Source organism: Diorhabda carinulata, chromosome 5, assembly GCF_026250575.1.
Source record: "Diorhabda carinulata isolate Delta chromosome 5, icDioCari1.1, whole genome shotgun sequence".
Taxonomy (NCBI): domain Eukaryota; kingdom Metazoa; phylum Arthropoda; class Insecta; order Coleoptera; family Chrysomelidae; genus Diorhabda; species Diorhabda carinulata.
Genome location: NC_079464.1, coordinates 7,258,988 through 7,279,965, shown reverse-complemented (window position 1 = coordinate 7,279,965; position 20,978 = coordinate 7,258,988). Strand labels below are relative to the sequence as shown.

Below are 20,978 nucleotides of genomic sequence, written 5' to 3'. Positions count from 1 at the left end.
AAACGTCATAGGAAAAGTTACGGCAAAATTAAGTTATAACACCGGTCTACAACATTTTTGGGCACGGGTTATACGTTATTTATTTTCATTACTTTTATACCTAGAAATAAGAATTAGAACAGAAAATACTTCTGAATTTGTTTTTATGAGTATATAATCATTGAAAGTACATAAAAAATCCACAGAGAGATGATTTATTAAAACATATCAAAAATCAATAGTTTTAAAATGGGGTTGAGAAATTTAAATAGTTATTTATGCAACAAGTGAATAAAGTATTCCTTTGTTCACGAGTAGGACGGTTTGACCGCACGAGCCGAAGGCTTAATTTGTTTAGATCATCCCGTAGAATGATTTATTTGTCATTAGAATTTGTGAGCATAACTTGAGGTACCCGGAAAACAAAGTAAAGATTAGTTCAAAACTCATAAAAAACCAGTTTTACGTTGGTGTTTTCAAGAAAATTTTGATTGGAAAATAAACCGGAGATCTTGAGAAACACAATGTACTTTTATGCTTGTCTATGATGATTTTCGAGAAGTTATCAAATTTTGTTTCTCCGTATTGCAGTAATCTCGTGGTGGCAATCTTATATCCTGGTTTTCAATCGAGTTTTGTGAAAAATGTACCAAATTCGTAGGAAATTTAATGTAATCTCACCCAACCTAACCTAACTTTAAGTTGTGGATGAGGTTATTTTTCTAATTGAGATTAATTGAAATTGGTTTAGAAAGTTGAAACAAACCACCGAACACAAACACAAATTTAACAATTAATGTTTAATGAACGCCTGCGAGGTGGATTTAAAGCAGTGAAGTGGTAATCTACAGATGATTTAACTATTATTGGATGTACTGTGTCAAATGAAATGTGTATACGAATAATGTAAATTCCATATTTCTTCTCTAGCATAGGTGGTTGATAGAGGGAAAAAATAAAAACTCTGAACAATAAAACGGGAGAAGTAGCATAAACGAATAAGTTCGATAACTTAAACTTACAAAAATACACAAACAAAAATATATACAACGGAAAATTCAGTCGCGCGAACTGTCTGTGGAAACGGCGCTGCATCGCTGTGATCTCGGAGTTCGAGATCCGATCGCTTCGTTCTCTCGAGACAAAAAGAATGTCTCCACGATCCCAAACGCCTCGCCGGGGTTCGTGTAAGTTTGGAACATTGGAACATGGAAGATCAATTTAATTGAATTCTATCTGGATATTAAGAAGAGTACATGTATCGGTCAGTCAAGTGTGGACGAGTTATCGTTTTATTGAGGGAATTTGTTCGGAGAAATGTCTACCTGTATTAATATTCTGAATGCAGGGTAACATGGCGTCGTCGCCACATAACCCCCCAACCAATGATGTAGTCACGAAATTGTGTTTGTATACGTGCATATGTATATGTGTACACGTGTGAATGAGTGTGTATGTTCACTAAAACCAGGCTTAATTACGAAGCGAATTCGTCGCTCTGAACGCCGAAGTTCTAGCTGTTGCTGCTGTGGATAAGCTGGTGCGTCGTCCTCAGCTGGTAAGTCCATCGGCTGTGGTTGGCTACAGTCAGGCGGCTGCTCCGAATTTTGATCTGCTGCTGCTAACTATCAGCTTCGTATGTGGATAGTCACGTCATTGTCTTCTGGTGATGTCTAGTTCACCATATACGCCGGTTTCACTCGGTCGATCGTTACACGAAACGTTACGAAAGTTGTGTCCCTTCGTTCAATCACGTTGGGATCACGTTATGGGTGCTAGTCTTAGTATCAAGGGTATAATACATCAACCAAAGTATATACAACAAAACTACGTCGCGCGATCTAAGTCTCTACAAACTGCACAGCATCGCTCGTTCGAGAACCGATCGCTTTGCGATTTATCCACGATTCCAATCGCTTCCCCGGGTTTTTGTGAGTATGGTATTTGGGGAGGATTAATTTAATTGTATGCTATTTGGACATTGAGACGGATTGTCGTTATATCGAGGAAATTTGTTTGGGGAATTGTGATTGCCACACACTGACATGATCAGCTGAGAATGTTTACATGAAAATTTACATAACTACATTAATTTTCATGTAAATTTTCTCAACTTTTCAAATCAATTTGATCGTACATCAATGGCTACTTTTTTTCTGTTATTAGAAAAGTTCTTTAAAACATTACGATGCTAATGAAAACATTAAATCTCGTATCTAAATCTGGAAATGCCAATTTTAATTATCCCTTTGTTCTGGGTAAGCGAAAAATGCGACAAAACGTGAAAATATCAAGTTAATTGTTGTATATATGTATTTATGCATACACGATAATGAATGCCACACGCGTTGTCGCGTTTATCGTTCAACTACACGGGTTACAAATGTTGACATACCTACAAGCAATCGATATGTATATCTCTTATACAAGATAATCTTTGAAAGGAACAAGTATCAACAGTCCTGGAAATAAGCGAACTACCTTAAACTAAAAATTTATCTACAATAGTCTTTTGCCGTTATCCTCGAAAATTCTAAACCGACCCTCTTATTTGTTAAACAATTACGTTATCCCTATTTTCATCAGTGGGGTTATCTTATGGCGCTCAATAGCGTCGCTCTTTTCAATGAAACAAGCACCAATAAATGAGGGAACTTTAGGATTCAAAATGAACGACGGACAACTCTGCATGTAATTTTTTTCCGAGTGGTTGTCGAGTTCCACGTGTTTCAAAACAGTACATATTTTACCCCCAGTGACTATTTCTTGTTTTCAAGGCTGCAGGATCATTCACCAACACGTGATTTTCCTCAGAAACGTTTATAAAACATGGCACAATGGACCTGATTTCTACCCAGATCGGTTAAAAAAGATGCTTCAATCATGAGATAGACATGTATGATTTCAATTTTCATTATTCCACTTATATAGTGTTATTCCTTTGAAATTTTTGCTTATTTAACGTTTTTTGTTATATACCATTTGAGAAAATTATAATATACAATTTCATACTATCGAACTAATTTTTAACGTTAAAACGAGAGTTGCTACTCAAGTTTTAAGATGGACAAATAAAAACAAATATTTATTTATAATTAGACTTGGCATTATTGTTTCCCAAAATATTCTCCATTAAGATCAATATCAATTTTTCCATTACTATTGAGATACGTCCAAAATATGTGATTTGAACGCATCAACCGCTTCTTCAAGTGTAGAAAAACGTTAAGTTCGCAGCTTATTATTGATCTGCAGAAATAAGAAGAAATAATTGGATGCCAAACAAGCGGTTACCCCTTCAAATTGTTCAAAAACCTTTTTCTGATGTGTGAGAACTCGCATTTTCGTGGTGGAAAATGATCCATGTTCTGCGATTGGTTTCCCTGATTTTTTCGAACACTTTTGACGACGATTCATCGTTGGTCGGTCTAAGTTGCTCCAATGGAACGGTGGCGAAAAACCGAGCGACCATTTGCTTCGTGCGAGAAAAACTTTTCATCATTTATTTGCACCTATCGACTCAAGCTTTTTTTTAAATTGAGCAGTCTCCAACAGGAACAAATATTTTTAACAGCTAAATGTTCATCCAATATTGAACGTATGCGAATGGAGCTTCTGCCCAAGAATTTCACGGTATGTCACATGACGATCTGGCAATGTCAGTTTATATACAACATCGATGTTTTCGCACAACAGCCGATTATGAAGGACATTTAGTATTATTTTGCGTCAGGAGTTAGATATGAAATTAGCTTAACGGATTGCACTATCATTTATTTGTTATAATAGACATTTGTTATCGTAAACATGAGTGACAATTCACATTATGCAATTCATATCCGAAATGGTAGTAAATGCACAAAACATTTTAGTCATAGCTTCGAACAATCGATGAACTTGGAAGAAAAGAATGCATGTGGCACGTAGTATGACACATTTACCTTGAAACTATGCCACCTTTGTATTGCCGATAATGTGGAAATTAATTTCACCTTCAACTATTTAGTAAAGCAATTTTTTTGTAAACTAGTTTTTCTAGTAACTACCTACGTAGTCGTTTTCATAATGAATGACAAACCGATTATTATTAACATATGTTTATACTTTTAGCTCGAAATTAAGGATGTATAACAATTTTTTCAATTGTCTGTTGTCACATATTTTTTTTGTTTTTTCGAATTATGAACATTACATTGAGATACAGATTGTTCCGTAAGGCATAAGTTTATAGAAATGCAATAGTCGATAATCTTTGGACATCTATAATTGCAATGATCACCTGACGTATCTTAAATTTATCAATCTTGACAAATTGTAGAAAAAGTTTAGCGATTCAAATTCAATTTGAGGTTTTTATAAGAAAAATCTCTAAGAATGTCAGATATTAAAAGTGATAATTTAACTCTATCAAATACTATAGACCAGGCCACAAATAATTTATTGCAATGAAAATCAGCAAAAGTATGAATATTCCCAAATATCTTAAATTACATGCATTACTCAAAAAAAAATCTGAATGATATAAGCCTAAAAAAACGTTTTCTACCAATGAAATGAAAAATATTCATTGGGAGAGGCTCCAGATGTTGAAGATTTAATTTTCATAGGTGGCATGTACTTTAGTATTATGGGAGCTTGTAGAAGGTATTACCTGCACAAGTTGGAACTTGGCGATGTAAGTGATTTTGAAACAACTCTCTTAGTAATATAAAAACACGAAAATTCACCGTTACATGAAAATATTATGAAAGCTGGAAGAAGTACATAAAGCTTTGTCTGTGCAATCAAAAATGTTTATATAAATCTACCAGATTAATTATAAAAAACTAATTTTTATAAGATTCTTATTTTGTAATTGGATAAATAACTCATAATTCATCATAAGTTTAATATATTTTCAAAATTAAGTGATTGTTTTTCATTAAGATTGGCGTTGGAAAAAATAGTGTGTGCAGCTCGCATTTAATGACTATTAAAACACTCGTACTTTCAAGACACTTTAGTGTCTTGATCATAATACACTATTTCCGTAATAATCTTGATTTTAGTTCTCTTTTAATTAATAATAAACAATACTTTTGACATGCCCCATTGAACTTTATATCCTAGAAATTGATTAGTCCTTTTTTATTCATTGAGAGCTTTCTCATTTTTATGTATTGTTTGGAAATTTTTCTTTTCCTTTTATTTGGTTCTGCGATCTCGAATTTTAAAAAATGGATGTGATTTTTTTTCTCATTCTCCATGGTTTGTTAATGAAGTTTTCATCTTTTATCGTATTACACCTTCTTAATATATTTCATAATTATACAGATGTCTGTCTTATATTAAAAGAGCATTATAATTAATACAAGTAACCTCATATATAATATTTTATTAGTTCAGTTGAATATAATGATAATTTATTATGACGGGCACACAGCCTCACGCCATCCGCCGGCGTCGGTAATGAGTTAATGTGGTGGAAAAAGATAGTAGGACGCTCCATCTATTGAGTGACCATTAAGTTGATTATTATTATACATACAGAGTGGTTTAATATTGAGGAAAAGTATCCAACTTATGTCAGAACCTCTTTACGCAGCTTTTATTCTGCGGACGCTTACTCTTTACTGCGCAAATTACTCCCTGTGATTAGTTTTCTGCTTACAAAAAAACGTTTCTCTAATGAACATTCATTCCCAACTTTGTGAGGAGTATTGGGAAAAGCGTCTCACAGGCCAGACTTGGCCCCCCAGTGATTACTATCTCTTGCATGAATTTAGGAACATTTGAGAGAGACGCATTTCACAATCGACGAAGGGCTGACAGAAGATAAGTTATCTCCGCCGGCGCGACGGCACATTTCCATGACTCCAATTGATCCAAATGGCGATTTGTCTAAGCTTTCCAAACATGTATTATTCAATGACAATAAACAAATTTTTCATTGTGAAAAGTCGTTGGGAATTTTATTTTATGGGCAAGCCTGATATAAGTGTTTGTTACCATATTTTTCCTAAAATAAGTGTCGAAACGTAGTGGGACAACTTGTATATAACCAAAATTCCTCTTTGGTAAGTTTGAAAAGTAGAATTTTATTGATCAACAAATTCTTTTTTCCAGTCCTCGGAAAACTAGATCACTGATAAAGGGTGAGTGATATAGGTCTTCCGCAGTTACCCCTGATCAGGTTAAATGAGCCAGATGGTCATCTTTCAAAGGGAGTTCACTAACAGCTGTTAGTGTAAACCTCGAGAAGAATAAAAATAGTATAACCGGGTGAATAACAAAAATATTTTTTCCTAATTTTATAAAATCTGTTTCTTTCGCGAAATCAGTTATACGAGTCGTTTCACATTTAATTTGCTCTTCTCTTTTAAATTATGTGTTAATTTAACATAGGGGGTGAAATCAGTGACCTTAGTGGTGATTTAATTGATCCACGTCTTCCTACACACTTTCCTCAACTCTTCCAAATACAGACATCCAAGTTTTCCTAATTAGTTGGATTCGGAAATGCCGCAATTAGATCTGGAAGTACTGCCATACAAAGATGCTCTAAAATAAAACTCCGACGAAAGAAACCAGAATCAACAACTCTTCTCCTGACGATTCCTACCCAAACATTAATTTTTTGTGGGTACTGAGTGTGTTTTCACTGGACCCAGTGAGGATTTTCGCGAACTCAATAGCGAAAATTTACTATGCCACTTGAACAAAACATTACCTCGTCTGGAAATATTATATTATTAAGGAAATGTCCCGAGAGTTCGTGAACAAGGTCAACTTTGTATGTGTGCAGTTTTTCTTTCTTTAAAAACTTTACTCACAAACGACCGACTAATATTTTTTTGTAAAGCAATCTCCGATGCAGTTGTGAAAGGGTTGTTATCTAATGATAGCAGATTATCTAGCGTTGCATCGATGCCAGAAGATTTTTTTAAAAATAACTGTCACAAAACCAAGTAAAAAATACTCAAAATACTGAGGATTGAATCTCTAAATATTCATCAATACTCATCTACAGTGCCTTCTCAAAAATGTAATGAAATGTAAAATAAAAACTTCATCATATTAATAAATGATTTCAAAAGAATATAAGAGAAGGTTCACATTGATTTTTTTCCGTGTACAAACGATACTAGCATTTACTGATCCTTTGATAATAATTGAAGCATCAGCTGGCTTCAGTTTGCATAAGTCTTACTCTATCTAGTATTCCAAATGTCGACCCTGAGGTATTATCTTGCATGTGAGTGGATAGTATTTTCGCATCTTGTTCCACCACTTATAGTTTACCTCAATCTCTATTCTGGTATCGATATCTTGATAAAAAAGCTTTTGAATCTCTCATCGACTAATTATTTGTATCGGTATCTTTTCAAAGTTTCCTATTGGTGTCTTCGCCCTACAATGTTGTCCCACCGAGCCAATTTATCCTTCATTTCTTCCAAAATAATATCGGTGCTGATTCTTCAGAATGGTTCTCATCTCTAGAAGTGTGTTAAGACCATCTCATATTCTTTTACTTTAATATGTCCTGATATTCACTACGGAGGAAATATCTTGCTCCAAGTTTACCATAATTATATACAGTAATGGGAATGATAATCAGCAACAAGGGGCTCAGAGCCACTCTAAAAATTTTTATGGTATGTACAAATGTGGTTTTATATGAAAAGTTTTCCATATTTCATCCACAGATCTGCAATATAATTGCAAAATGGCAATCGAATATGATAATTCTGATGCAGAATTTATAATTTCAATTTCTTTTAATTATGTTTTTTTTTTTAATTTAATTTAATATTTCATCCTAGTCAGTCAATAACTAACTATCCATCGATAAGTTATCACCTCTAGGTGTCTACTGTTGTCAACTTTCATCCAGCAAACATCACGCAGTTGGGATGGGAACGAAGCCTCACTATACAGTTACCGGCCATTTTTTTTTTGGTATTATTCATGTATCGATCGTAGCAGTGACTGTGAAATAATTATTTACTGTACATGAAAATAGCGGATGTATAAAATCATCAACTCGCAAAATATTTCTTATCGATCACAATTTTCCAACGTACACATACAATATAAAAATCATAAGTAGCTGGCAGAAAGAGCGATTTTGGCAGCAAAAAATGTGAATACAAATCTATCGATGCCAACGAAGCTGTGAATTATTCAATCGAGTTTTATAGTTCTTCCAATACCAATTGCAGATTGTAAAAACCCTTTTAAACAATTTTGTTTGATCTACCATAAGCGTAGATATAAATTTATTAGTTTTATAAATACAACAGAGATCTATTCTTTGCTAGACCTCTTTTACGATCGCTGACAGGAATAGGAATAGTTTTTTCAGACATAAATGCTAAAATTTGAACTTTGTTAAGTGGTAGTAACAGTTCATTGAAAGTTGGATCTCCGATTGTTCTGCTCCATAAGTTAAACCAACCAAGGCTGTTTAATGGCATACGATTAGCCTTTAAAAAATTAATAAATGAATGAAAAATGTTGTTGAATCCAATATTTTGAACGGCAAGTTTTAAGGAGCATTCAATTCACAATAAATCACAATGCCAGACGTTGTCTGTATATGGCTTAGATTTTGAATCATCGTGCTTTTCCCAAGGACAACTATATGTGGCATATTGTCGCGTGGGAAAACCATCCAGTTTGTATTGACTAAAGACGGACTAAGTCATATTAAGTTAGTTATTTTTATTGAACTGAAAATATATTTATTTGGCAAAACAACCTTTGCCGGGCCAGCTAGTAACTACACACACTTCAGCAAATATTTTTGCTGATTTTAATTTTTTTCATTAATAACAAAACTATTTGACACCACAGGATACAATCATTCATTTCAATATTATTGTAAAAAATACATGACACGTCATGCCTTTCGTACACATACAAAAATATATCCATACGTGACAAATTAAAACTGAGTGATTACCTACAACGTCAGTTGATATCTGTTCATATTTTTTATTTAAATTTGAGCCGTTCCAATGTGAGCGCAAATAGTTCTTTTGTTATCCATATTTTGTGCTGAATATGACATGGACTATAAAACGACAACTTTCCATAACACAGCAATGTTTTTGTCAATGAATACGAGGTAATAACAAAAGTTTCCTTCTTGGGGTTGATTTATGGTGAAGAATAAAATTAGGGAAAGGCTGCATGTGGGTAAACATATTTTTATTTTTTTTTTGATACAATAAAGTCATTTACACTAAAAAATGTTTTGAAAAATTTATTATAAGTACTTTAGGCTATTATTATATAGAAAAACAACGACATTGAAAAAAAATATATCTTTGAATCATCGATAGTAGTATAAACACGGCAAATAATAGAATTTTTTTAAAGATACTGATTACAAAAATACTTATATGGTCAAATATTTTATACCATAAAGTATTGGGGCATACTTTTTCTAATAACCTGAAAAGTTTTAAAAAAAATGTTGGCCATATGACATTCGTTAATTACTATGGGTTTGAAAAAGATTTTTTGTTTTTATATGTGGAATATTTTTACTCAGCCCTCATTTCTTGCAACGCGCCAATCGCTTGTTTACGTCATCAGCGCCGATCGCGTTTCGCACGGCCAAGCTACAGCAGCGTCCACAATATGTTTGTTTTACCATCCTAACGCGTCGAGTCGTATTAGTCGTATGTGTGAATTTTGTTTCCGATTTTCAAGTAATCGTTGGGAATGGTGTTAATTTGAGAGACCGATATTTCATCGTAGACTCACAATAATTCAGTTACGTTTTTTTCACAACTTCTAGAATGCATTTCAATGCAATGTAGCTTTGTCACAAATTGAATATATGTAGATATATATTGGAGGTATCAAAATAAAGGATTTCTACTATTTACCTCTGAAATAATTTCGAAAATGTATTCCGCCGTTCTTCAAAGGGGAAAACAACTACTTTCCTGGCTAATGCCTCGATGAATATTGAATTACAAGACGAGATTTCGACGTTATTACGTCTCATCAGAGCAGTTTACCACCCCCCGTTCGGGCATGAGACCCGAACTGAAGACAACGTCAAAGAGTGTCGCATTTGGTACATGTAGTTAAACATTTCCCAGCGAAAGCTAAGTGGCGCCATCGTCACTTCCAACTGCGAACCATTGGTCAGGTAGAAATCTACCGTAGTCGCCGGTAATATAGATTTTTATGGTAAATGAGGTGTGCAAAATGTATGAAAATAAAGGATTTCTACTATTCAATTCTGGAATAATTTCGAAAATCAATATTTCGATATGTATTCTGCCGTTATTCAATTTGGAGGTATCATATATACTGCGACACAAAGGACCCATTGTGGTCCTTTTTCTTGCAGCGGCACTTGGAATAATTACATAACGTTCACAGCTGATCTATTAATCCCACTCCTTAGCGAAAGTTCTGGATGAGGAATCTAAAAACATCATCATCTTGAATTTCCGTAATGTCTCGCCCTTCGAGAAAATTTGGTTAGAAGTTTTGTCCTTCAGGATGCAATTTTATCAAAATTTGTGAAATTTATTTCATTCTATGCTTAATAAAGTTCAATCTCATAACAATTTTAACAATTTTATGTATTAAACACGTTCGAGGGACTGAAACAAACCAATCCCGTAACAATCTCAAACTTAATCTTGTGATTACTTTCCAGGAGTGCTTGACGTTCTTCAACATTAATATGAACAATTTTTGCACCATAGACGAAAGGTGGATCCACTATAAAATATCATAGACCAAATAGCAATCAAAACATTTGATTTTCTTGGGATGAATGAAACAAAAAGTAAAGGCCGCTTGACATAGGGCAAGACAACGCGCAAGAAAGTGCAAGAAATTTCTTGGAAGATCAAAATATTGCATAGACGAATATTGCACGCTGTTTAACATTATCGTAAGTATCTTTCTATTGTATTATGGTTGCCACTAATCAAAATTCCATAAAAAACAATTTCCTAACCTCAAATTTTATTTTATATCTTGTGTTTTGTTTATAGGCATTCTTTTGGAGACTAAGGCCCCTTTCACACGAAACGAATCCGAATAATTCTTACCTGGAATGTTTAATTCTTCGCCAATTTTTCTCCACACAGAAGATATGAGATTTCTGTTGCTGTGATTTTTATCACTGGCGTCATAAATCGCACTATTTTCTTTAACTTTTAAAATTAATAACTCCACGTCCATCTCGTATGGTTGTTGATTCAAGACCGACCGGACGAGGAATCTGACAGGTTGAATCAAGTGCGACCTCGAATCAAACCTGATTGAACCAGATTCGTCCGGTCTGAAGGCGGGAAAAGAGTCCCTTCACATTTAAACGGAGCTCTCGAAGCCGAATCTTGGTCAATCAGATTCAACTTGATTCGGAGTGATTCTGATTGATTCGGATTCATTTGGTGTGAAAGGGCCTTAAGAGTACTTAGGCGATGCCGATGGTGGGCCAAGCCCTGGCCAGATAAAATAAGGGAAAACATAAATTCAGCTATAGAATTAGTTGAGAAAATATACAAAATTATATTTGAAAATGGATGAAGAAACACTTGACAAACTCCCAAGAAGAATAAAACATGAGATAACTAAAAAATTCTTGGCAAGAGACGTAATACCAGCAGAACACAAAATCATTTCTTCCTAGAATTGCAACCTGCACGCAAAATAAATGGCACCAAACCGATAATGTTGCAAGTGCGTATCTTGCAAAACAATCAGCTTAACTTCATCTAATTTTCATCGAGAAATATTGCGTCGTGCAATGCACGTTGTCATGCGTCATTTCAAGAGGCCTTAAAGAATAAAAAAGAATATCATTCGATACAGACTTTAATTGATCTTTTTAAAAATTATCATCTTATCCATAGACTGAAAAATAAATAAAAAATTGAGCCATCACATATTTTATGGAAAATTCTTTACAAAAATAAATTTATTTTCAAATTTTTGTCCTCAAATCATACCGCCATAGGCTTGGGCCTCGCGTGCCTAAGCGTACATCCATCACTGATTTCAAAGGAATCTATTTGGGGCAAGTTGCCTTAATAACCGAAACGAAAAACATTGTAAGATTAAGTTGTTTTAATTTGCGTTTAAAAAGAATATAGTGTTTTTTAATTTTCCAATTCTATTCGAAACTTTTTCATAAAAAATCAAAAATTCCATAACACAATGGACATAAAATTTTTAGATCATAGCTTTATTTAATAAAATATCAAATGTATTTAGCGGAAAATTGTTAAATTAATTTTAATTATCTCCCAACTTCCAATTAAGCAGTTTCATCGGCAGCGAAACATAAACCCTGAGATATACATTAATGCATAAATTGTCACTTAGGTAATTATTCCGAGAATTTGGTCGTGTCATTGTAGAAATTAGTTAACTTGAATGGCACCGTCTAGTTGCCAGAAACTGGATTCTAATTACATTGAGTAGCAAATACCTAGTTATATGAGACTTATAACTTCCTGGACGTCCATCAATTTCATATTCAGAACGTTCGAGAATAAGGTTACGATGATTTCGCGCAGAAAACTCATATTCTCATATGAACGATTAGATTAGGTAATAAGTTTGTGCCCACCCCATACTTCATTCATTAAATTTTAACGAATTTCTCTTTCATATTGTCACGCGAAAATGGAAACAGTGTCTTAAACACCCAAACGGTGAGTACGACGTGTTAAAACTTGCAAACAATTATATCATGACAATGTCATATTTGACATATTCACATCATTGTTGCCATATTTGAAAACTTGAATACCATTCCTTGTAATACGGTGTAGAAAGACGCTATTTGAATGAGGAATAACGTGGTAGACATTCAGTGGAATAATCAACTTGATCATTGTACAAAAACAAAGGTGTAGAGTGTAGTGATTTAAATTAATAACTCTCCACTTGATTAAAAAATCTTTTCGTCGGTATTTCATACTAAAATAATGGTAGTTACTGACCTATAATATTCAAATCAAACTGCTGAATCAGAGGTACAATACTAAACATACAAACACTTTTAGCTTTATTTCTCAACCATATCTCCGTTTATACATAACCAGAATGCATATTGGTGAATTCAACCATTCAAAATTGTTTGGTCTGGAACTCAGTACCTCGTCAAATATAATAGACTTAATGCCGCCTTTATGCACTCGCCTCTCAATCCAGAGTGGCATTACCTATAGGTCAAATATCGCAATAGCGGGCATTCATATGTACAGCTTAGGGCGGCAATTACATCGAATGAATACTTGGAACACGCAAGTGGCACTTGTCGTTCTTTATTTAGACTAACCGAGATTCTATTATACATCGGTTTCAAGTTAAGATATCTAATACTCCTCTATTCCGATTATAAACTTTCAAAAGCATACGTATTGAGTCTATAATATCCAAGTCCTCTCGTATGATAACCACTAGAAGAAAATATCTATTCAAATATCAATTTGATATCGAATTATAGTAAAGTTCGTAGACAAGGATCTGAGATACAAACGAAATGTTGATATTGTATGTTTAATAATAATTGATATAATTACAGTCCACATTGACTTGGAATATCAACTTTTATATTCGAATTCTCCCTATAGTCAGAAAGTTCGGTTTTTTCAAAAAGTGTTCCTTTTCACTTCAAAATAAATTTACGAGTCAAGCCCATATAGAAAGTTTCCTTATGAGAAAAAAAAATAGCTCACACTATTTTGATTTTTAAAAAATTTTTAAAGATACATACGAGGATGATCAAATTTGGAAGATTTTTTCTACTGTTCCTCCTTCCAAGAAGTTTGAACTAAATAAAACAAAATACTTGATAGGTACCATTTTTAACGTACATTTAAACATATAAAGTATAATTTTAATTGAAATATTATTAAAATGAATATATAAAATAAATTCGTTAAATACTTAAAGATTTATTAAAAAATTGAGAAGTATTTTAAAACTTCTCTATTGGCAACGTTGTGCTTTGGTATATTTCGTGACCAATATCTAGACCAGGGGACCTGAATAATTCTTACCTGGAATGTTTAATTCTTCGCCAATTTTCCTCCACACATAAGATATGAGATTTCTGTTGCTGTGATTTTTATCACTGGCTTCATAAATCGCACTATTTTCTTTAACTTTTAAAATTAATAACTCCACGTCCATCTCGTATGGTTGTTGATTCAAGATTGAACGGACCAGGAATCTGACAGGTTGAATCAAGTGATTCTGATTGAACCAGATTCGTCCGGTTTGAAGGCGGGAAAAGAATCTTGGTCAATCAGATTCAACTTGATTCGAAGTGATTCTGATTCGATTCGGATTCGTTTGGTGTGAAAGGGCCCTAAGACTAATGTGTTACAATGTACTATGTATGTACTGTGATAAGTTGAATGGAATAGAATGAAAACACAGAGTGATAATTACTTTATTTAATAGCAAGGTGAAACTTTGATGATGTAGAAAACTCAACTAAAATATCTAAGCGTAAGCATATTTATAACTAACAAACAACAAATATGAAATTAATTGTGATTTTTCAACGATTATTGTTTTGGTCCTTGAGATGTACCGAAAAAAATTATCCTGGCCCGAAGGCTTCAAAGTTTGGAGACCCCTGATCTAGACGAACGCTACTAACTTCATAGAGATGGGAGTAATCGACAACTGGAACTGTTATTCACAATACTAAACGTAACAAATCGTGCCATTTTATACAGTATTTTTTTTATAACTTACAGGGTTGATGTGTGATATAGCGTAATAGTAGCAATGAGATTCAACCAACAAATAATTTCTATTTCTAGGTTGTGATTATAGCTCTGGTTTCATTTTTTTGTTTATATTTCGATTTTTAAAAATCAGGAATATTTTGACAACGAATACAACATGGTTTCGGAATTTATCAACGTAGCCACCTTCAGAATTGAAGCTCTTCATCGTTGCTAGACGCTCATTGGAGGATAGGAATTTCTTGAGGTGCAAGTAAACATGAAAATAAATGAATGATACGTCATAATTTCTGCAATGTTTCATAGTAACGATTAACGTTCACTTATTCACCACGTGGAAGGAAATCGATGAGCAGAATACCCTTCTTGTCCTAGAATACCGTGCATGTCCATACCGACAAAGTCAGTTTGAATTTCGTCCTGAAAGTAAATCCAATATGACATAAATACATTGACTTCTGCTTGGTTTCCGAGGTAAAGTACAACTCATCGCCATCACCAGTGCTGCTCCTAAGGGTTGAATTTTGTAATCGGGTTATTGGGCACCCACGATCGCGATGGTTATCCAAAATCGTGAATTGACATTTCTTCAGTACGTGCTGCCGCACAAGCTCAATAAGATCATTATTGATGAGTGATGGTAGCTCACTGGTTCATCATGCATACTTTGACGTCACTCAATAAATTGCCTAACCAGCGACGCATCATCTGCTTACTCTTGTTGTTCAATCCATAAACCTGACGATAAATTTCAATTGGTATAATGATTTGTGCACATCACCGAACAACCCTCACAGGCCACGGATAAATGGGTACGAGGTGGAACCTGTTCGGCTGGCATTTGGTTAAAGTCATAGATTTGTTGTTATACAAGCGCAATTGATACTGTCAATTATGTTTACTTTAAAGGGGAAAACATCGGGAAACTTACCTTCTCGATGTGATGATACAATATGAGAAGGTGTCAAAAAATGTTGCAAGTCGAATAAGGAAGAATATAAATACAAAAGGGAGTTAAGAGGCATATATAACTATCGTTTCTATTAACATAATCATCAAGTTTATTTGAGCTTTGATGAAAACCCAGCACCTTGGTAGAAATTAGATTCGGGCATTCAGAACTTATATAATGCACGCTACTATGTTTGTTCTAACCTGCTAATCTGGACCGTTCATATACGGCTATGCGCAGTTCTTGTAATAGTTACTTACTGTCAGCCAAGTTTCGAAAGAACCGTCCCGGATCACAAACGATGCCTAAATCGGATGAAAAACAAAATATAATCGTTCGTATAACGGTAACGGTTCTGTTAGAATACGCAATCTCTATTGTTCAGAATCGTCATCGTACCAAGGACGGTTGGAACGAACCTACCATAAGTCAGTTCTAACTTCAGACGTCTGACGAAGTTGTTCGTTCCTTCTTCGTTTTTAGACGGAAAGAGTAAATTTTTATACTCATTAAGAATATAATCATGATTCGCACTTCCATTCGAGAGCAATTTTCTAAGCGTTTTGTCATTTAAATCATCTCGTAATTTGCGCATTTACTAGTAACTAACACTAAGTCTATGACAAATACTACCGTCGATTTTCACTTTTTGTAAACCAAAGCTTGTTATCTTTCGTTTCATCAAAAATGAGTATATATTATTGTGATTAATTAGATCCCAAAATTCTGGAGATTTGGGCGAATAAATTTGCTTGAGATAACTGGAAGCTGCTCATTTCGTTTTCCACGTATTCTTCTTTGAAGTATATCTACTAAGAGACTTTGAGTAGTTCCTAGTGACTTTACTATGTATAATACCGAGAACAGTACGTATGTTGAACTGTTGTACATATAATGTACTCAGCCGTTTCTTCCTTTTATCAACAGAATTCGTTTTCCTGTTTAGCTTGTTTTCACCCGATGAATTAATCCGTTCTAAACTAGAGTGGTATTCTTTTGTTAGGAAAAAATACGTGCTAACGCTTAAAATTCACTGCCATATACTTCTTACCGTGAATTATAAGTTTTAGTTACTATTTCAAGTGATATTTCACAACTTGTAACTCTAATACCACGGATATACTAATTTGTTTACTGCATTCATACATGACAACAACTGTCGTTATTTGAAATCTATTTTTGTTCATTCATATAATTTTTTCATTATTATTTTTCATGATAAAAATCGGTGTGGATAGAAGGACTGTCAACTAATTTCATAGAATTAATTGCCTTCCGCAAATTACTTATGCTGATATTGAAAATGTGAAAAATGTTTGAAATTTTCACATTCTTATAAATGATAGTAATTTGCCACTGTTTTATTAAAGTTATAATTTATCCCATGCTGGTAAATTAGACAGAACAAAGCTTTTTCCAGCAGTAAATGAAAATTCCCCTCAAATTTCCATTTTTGGCTGTGGATATTATAATAAAAAAGAGAACGAATTAATATTCTGAATACCAACGATTTTTCTATACGGAATTTTAAACCTGGATACCATCTTTTCGAAAACGATAGACAAGAGATCTTTATGTTCTTGTCTTTCTAAACTTGGAGGTTGCTGGATCTTTATTCGTACATCATTCCATATAATTATTTTCTTGATGAAATTCAACTCCAAAAGTTTTTGATTTTTAATAATTCCCAAATATATTTTAGGTACACATTCTTTGGTTATTCTTGGGATCTATTTGATATATATATTATTTGATATTATTAACATGAAACTTTGATCTTTTCCGACCGTAAAAAGGTACTTGAATGTATCAGTCATCGTATCATCAAACAGTGTCAGTGAAAAATTTGGGTACATACATCAACTGGTTCTCTTTTTTCTGCTTGTAAATAAACCAAAAGTTACACGCATCAAATTTGATACTTTTTTCCGGAGGAGGACTTGGAAGTTCAACATTTCCCCTATCAACCAAAATCTCCGCTTCTTCTTACGACCTCGAGCATGAAACTACTTAACACATTATTTCGATCTGGATTCCCTTTTTCGTTATTCGGGCTCAACTTTTCCTTCTCTTGCTTAAATGACTATTAGGTCTAGGTCAGCTCTTTTTTGTGCGTAGAACTCCTTGAAGTATTGGGAAACCAGATTCCTGTAATTCCTTTTTCTTAAAAACTTCACCACGAAGGCTCATCGATGTGCGATGCCAATTTTCTTTTCCTTATAAAGTACACGTGTTGCTTCAGTAATGATGATGGCCTCTGTTTTTGCCATGACATAAAAGCTGTTCTACTGCGTAATGGGAAAAAATGTATCATTGAAATGCTATTAACTGCAATTAAATATATGGAATACAAGTGGGAAGTTATTGGTGAAGATGGTGTGTTTTTTGACAGGAATGAAAGATGGTTATACTAAACACTCCTGTTATCTATGCCTGTGGGATAGTGGAAATGATGCCACTCGCTACCAACATAAATATTGGTCTTCATGTACTGAGCACGAAGTAAGACAATTGTCGATCTAAAAGCTAACTAATAGAACTTTACCTTAATTTTTTAAATAATGCTTAATACGTATTATTCTTAATAATAAATCAGAAGCTAATTTTACCACAGTTTTCAGCGGTATTAGAACATGATTGAAAATGGTTTTGACTTCATTTCAAAAACAATTTTCATTTTAAAGAAAATCAGTTACATTCCACATCTCATACGGGCGCCATTGGTGTAGATAATATATTCTCTTTCTTCAATTTTGAAATATTTAAAACTGCTTTTATGAGATGGTTTTGTATACTTATACTCTACAAGATCAATTGTAAGATTGCAAGACCTTCAAGACTCTTGTAGTAAAACCAAGACCATGACATCATTGTCATATTTCGATATAATTTGCTTATGCTTTCTGTGATTACCGAACTTAGACTAAGTAAACGATTATATCTGCGTAGTTTTCTTTTTAATGTACTCCAGACCATTTCTATAGGATTAAGAGATATTGCCAAATGTACGTTTACCTCCCGAATCAATGTTGACTGGGTAGGGAGCTTGGTTAGAAGCGATAATGTTTGAATTTGGTAGAAATTATGAAGACAGTACTGCTATTTCACCAAATATTGTAACAAAAGCTTCATTGGCAAATCAAGTAAGCTTTAAGTATTAAAATGCATTTAAGTTTTGTAGCAAAAACAATCTAGAGAAACAAAAAATGTCTTCAATAGAATATGTTAAAATTATTGAAGAATTTAAGAAAATAATTCAAAAGTTTCAGCTAAAATTGGTTTTAGAAAAAACAACGGCTTAAATACTTATGAGAAATTTACGAAATTTTGAATGGTAACTTAGAAAGTGTAGAATTTTCATTATAATATGACAGATAAGCTTTATTTTCATTAGAAAATTTTACGACAAAGCTACATAATTTTATTTGAGATAATATAAAAATAAATATAAAAAATATGTTCCAGTTAACTCGGCAGATGTTGAGAAGAGTTTTTGGAATTATGAAAATATATTGTCAATTGTAAGACAAAATTTCCGTATAGATAACTCATTAAACGTGAATAAATCGTATTCTATCAAAAATATACAAAATATAAGTAAATCTAATTTTTAATTATCGTTCAATTAAAAAAAAGGAAAGTGTGAAACATCCTGCATACTAGAAAAGATCATATTTGCTTTGAATATTTACATCTAGCATTAGTGTATTATTTACAGAACTTTTTTTAAAAAATTTTGTTTTAAATCCTAGCGTAATAATTTTTTGAGAAATCAGTACTACCTATATACATTTTGTTATTTTTTCTTTGGATGTTTCAGTACAACTAATTTCGTAAAGGCGACTTATGACCTTCATTTTCGACAATCTGTCGACGACCGCGACCTGAAGAACCTTCCCATTGACACAATACACTACCGGTAAGACAAGATTTTTCAACAAGAGATAACATCACACTTTTACTTGGCACAGCTTTGTTGTGAACTTTGATTTATGTCTGGGACATCGTTTGGGTTCATTTATGAACTTATTTCAATTTACAGTAATATTAGAAAGGCAAAGCTGTGAATTTTACCATAAAATGTAAGTGAGAAACTTTGAGGGACTGGTTTATGGTATGAACAAATATTTACTGTCAACCATAGAAATGGAGAATATTCAAAATAACAGGATAGAAAATTTTTAAACTAGCTTTTGGGTTATACGATATCAAGAAATCAAGATAAAATTTCTCTGTCTTGCTTCCACTTATACAAACTGTCCATATAGGAGTATTAAATATGTCTTTGATACTTACAGAGGGGGTCTGAGAGGTTCTCTGCACAAGAACCCAAAATTTGTAGTTCCGCTATCGAAGCTATTTTATATTTGAAACTTCATTTAGCAAAAGGTTGATATAATACAAAAAATCATTAAGAAAATGATACAATCTAATTGATGTAATTATAAATATTATTGGAGAAGTTTTATACAAAAATTGAAAGTTAATCAATTCATGTCATATTAGATAATTCGAACAATTTTTTTTATTATCTTCACAAGCGCGAGAAAGTTTGCGAATTTTCCAGTCAAAAGGTTAATTAAAAATTAGTGAAAATTTCATTAGATAATTCCATTTATACAGATCCCATCCCGATATTATAATCCAACTACTATAGGATTAACATTTTTATTGTAGTCCCTACTATTTAATTGACAAGAAAAATTATTTTCATTTTTTCAATCAACTAACAAAATTAAATATAACAACTGTAACCTTTAAATGGAAACTTTAACCTAAGAAAATACCAATCTATTAAAATATTCATTAATTTATTTACAAATAATTGAAAATTCATATCGCCTTAACACAATTAAAGTTCAAATCAACTATTCTTTTTGTCTCTAATGAAACAAAAGGATTGAAAATGATTTATTTACCACGCTTTTTCATTTGGAATGTTCCGGCGAAAAGATAAGATAAAGCACGTCTATTGGATCTGAGATTGCTATTCAGTTAATTCTTAATATACCCAAAACAAAATTATATATATCAAAGTTAGATATAATAGATATATTATTTAATTTAATGAGTTAATATAAACTGATGTTCTCGAAATAACAATAGACGACCAATAAACTTAAGAAGCTTTCCAGATGGTTAAGTATAGTCAGTAAACATTATGACCCTTTGTAGTCACAAACAATAAGATTTTTTATAGCATTTTACGGTTGCTAGGCTACGCAAATAAACAGGTGTTCCAACACTGATGACGCCTTCGTCCACTTTTATTAAAACAGAGTTTAGGGCACTCAACCGCCGGTATAATATCGAGTTCA

General features: G+C 33.1%; 1 protein-coding gene across 4 annotated transcripts in view; it reads right to left on the bottom strand.

Moving 5' to 3' along the window:
• LOC130893595 (leucine-rich repeat-containing protein 24) overlaps positions 1–20,978 on the bottom strand; it is a 269,555-nt gene that overhangs the window by 27,246 nt on the left and 221,331 nt on the right. The gene's annotated exons all lie outside the window — the stretch shown is intronic.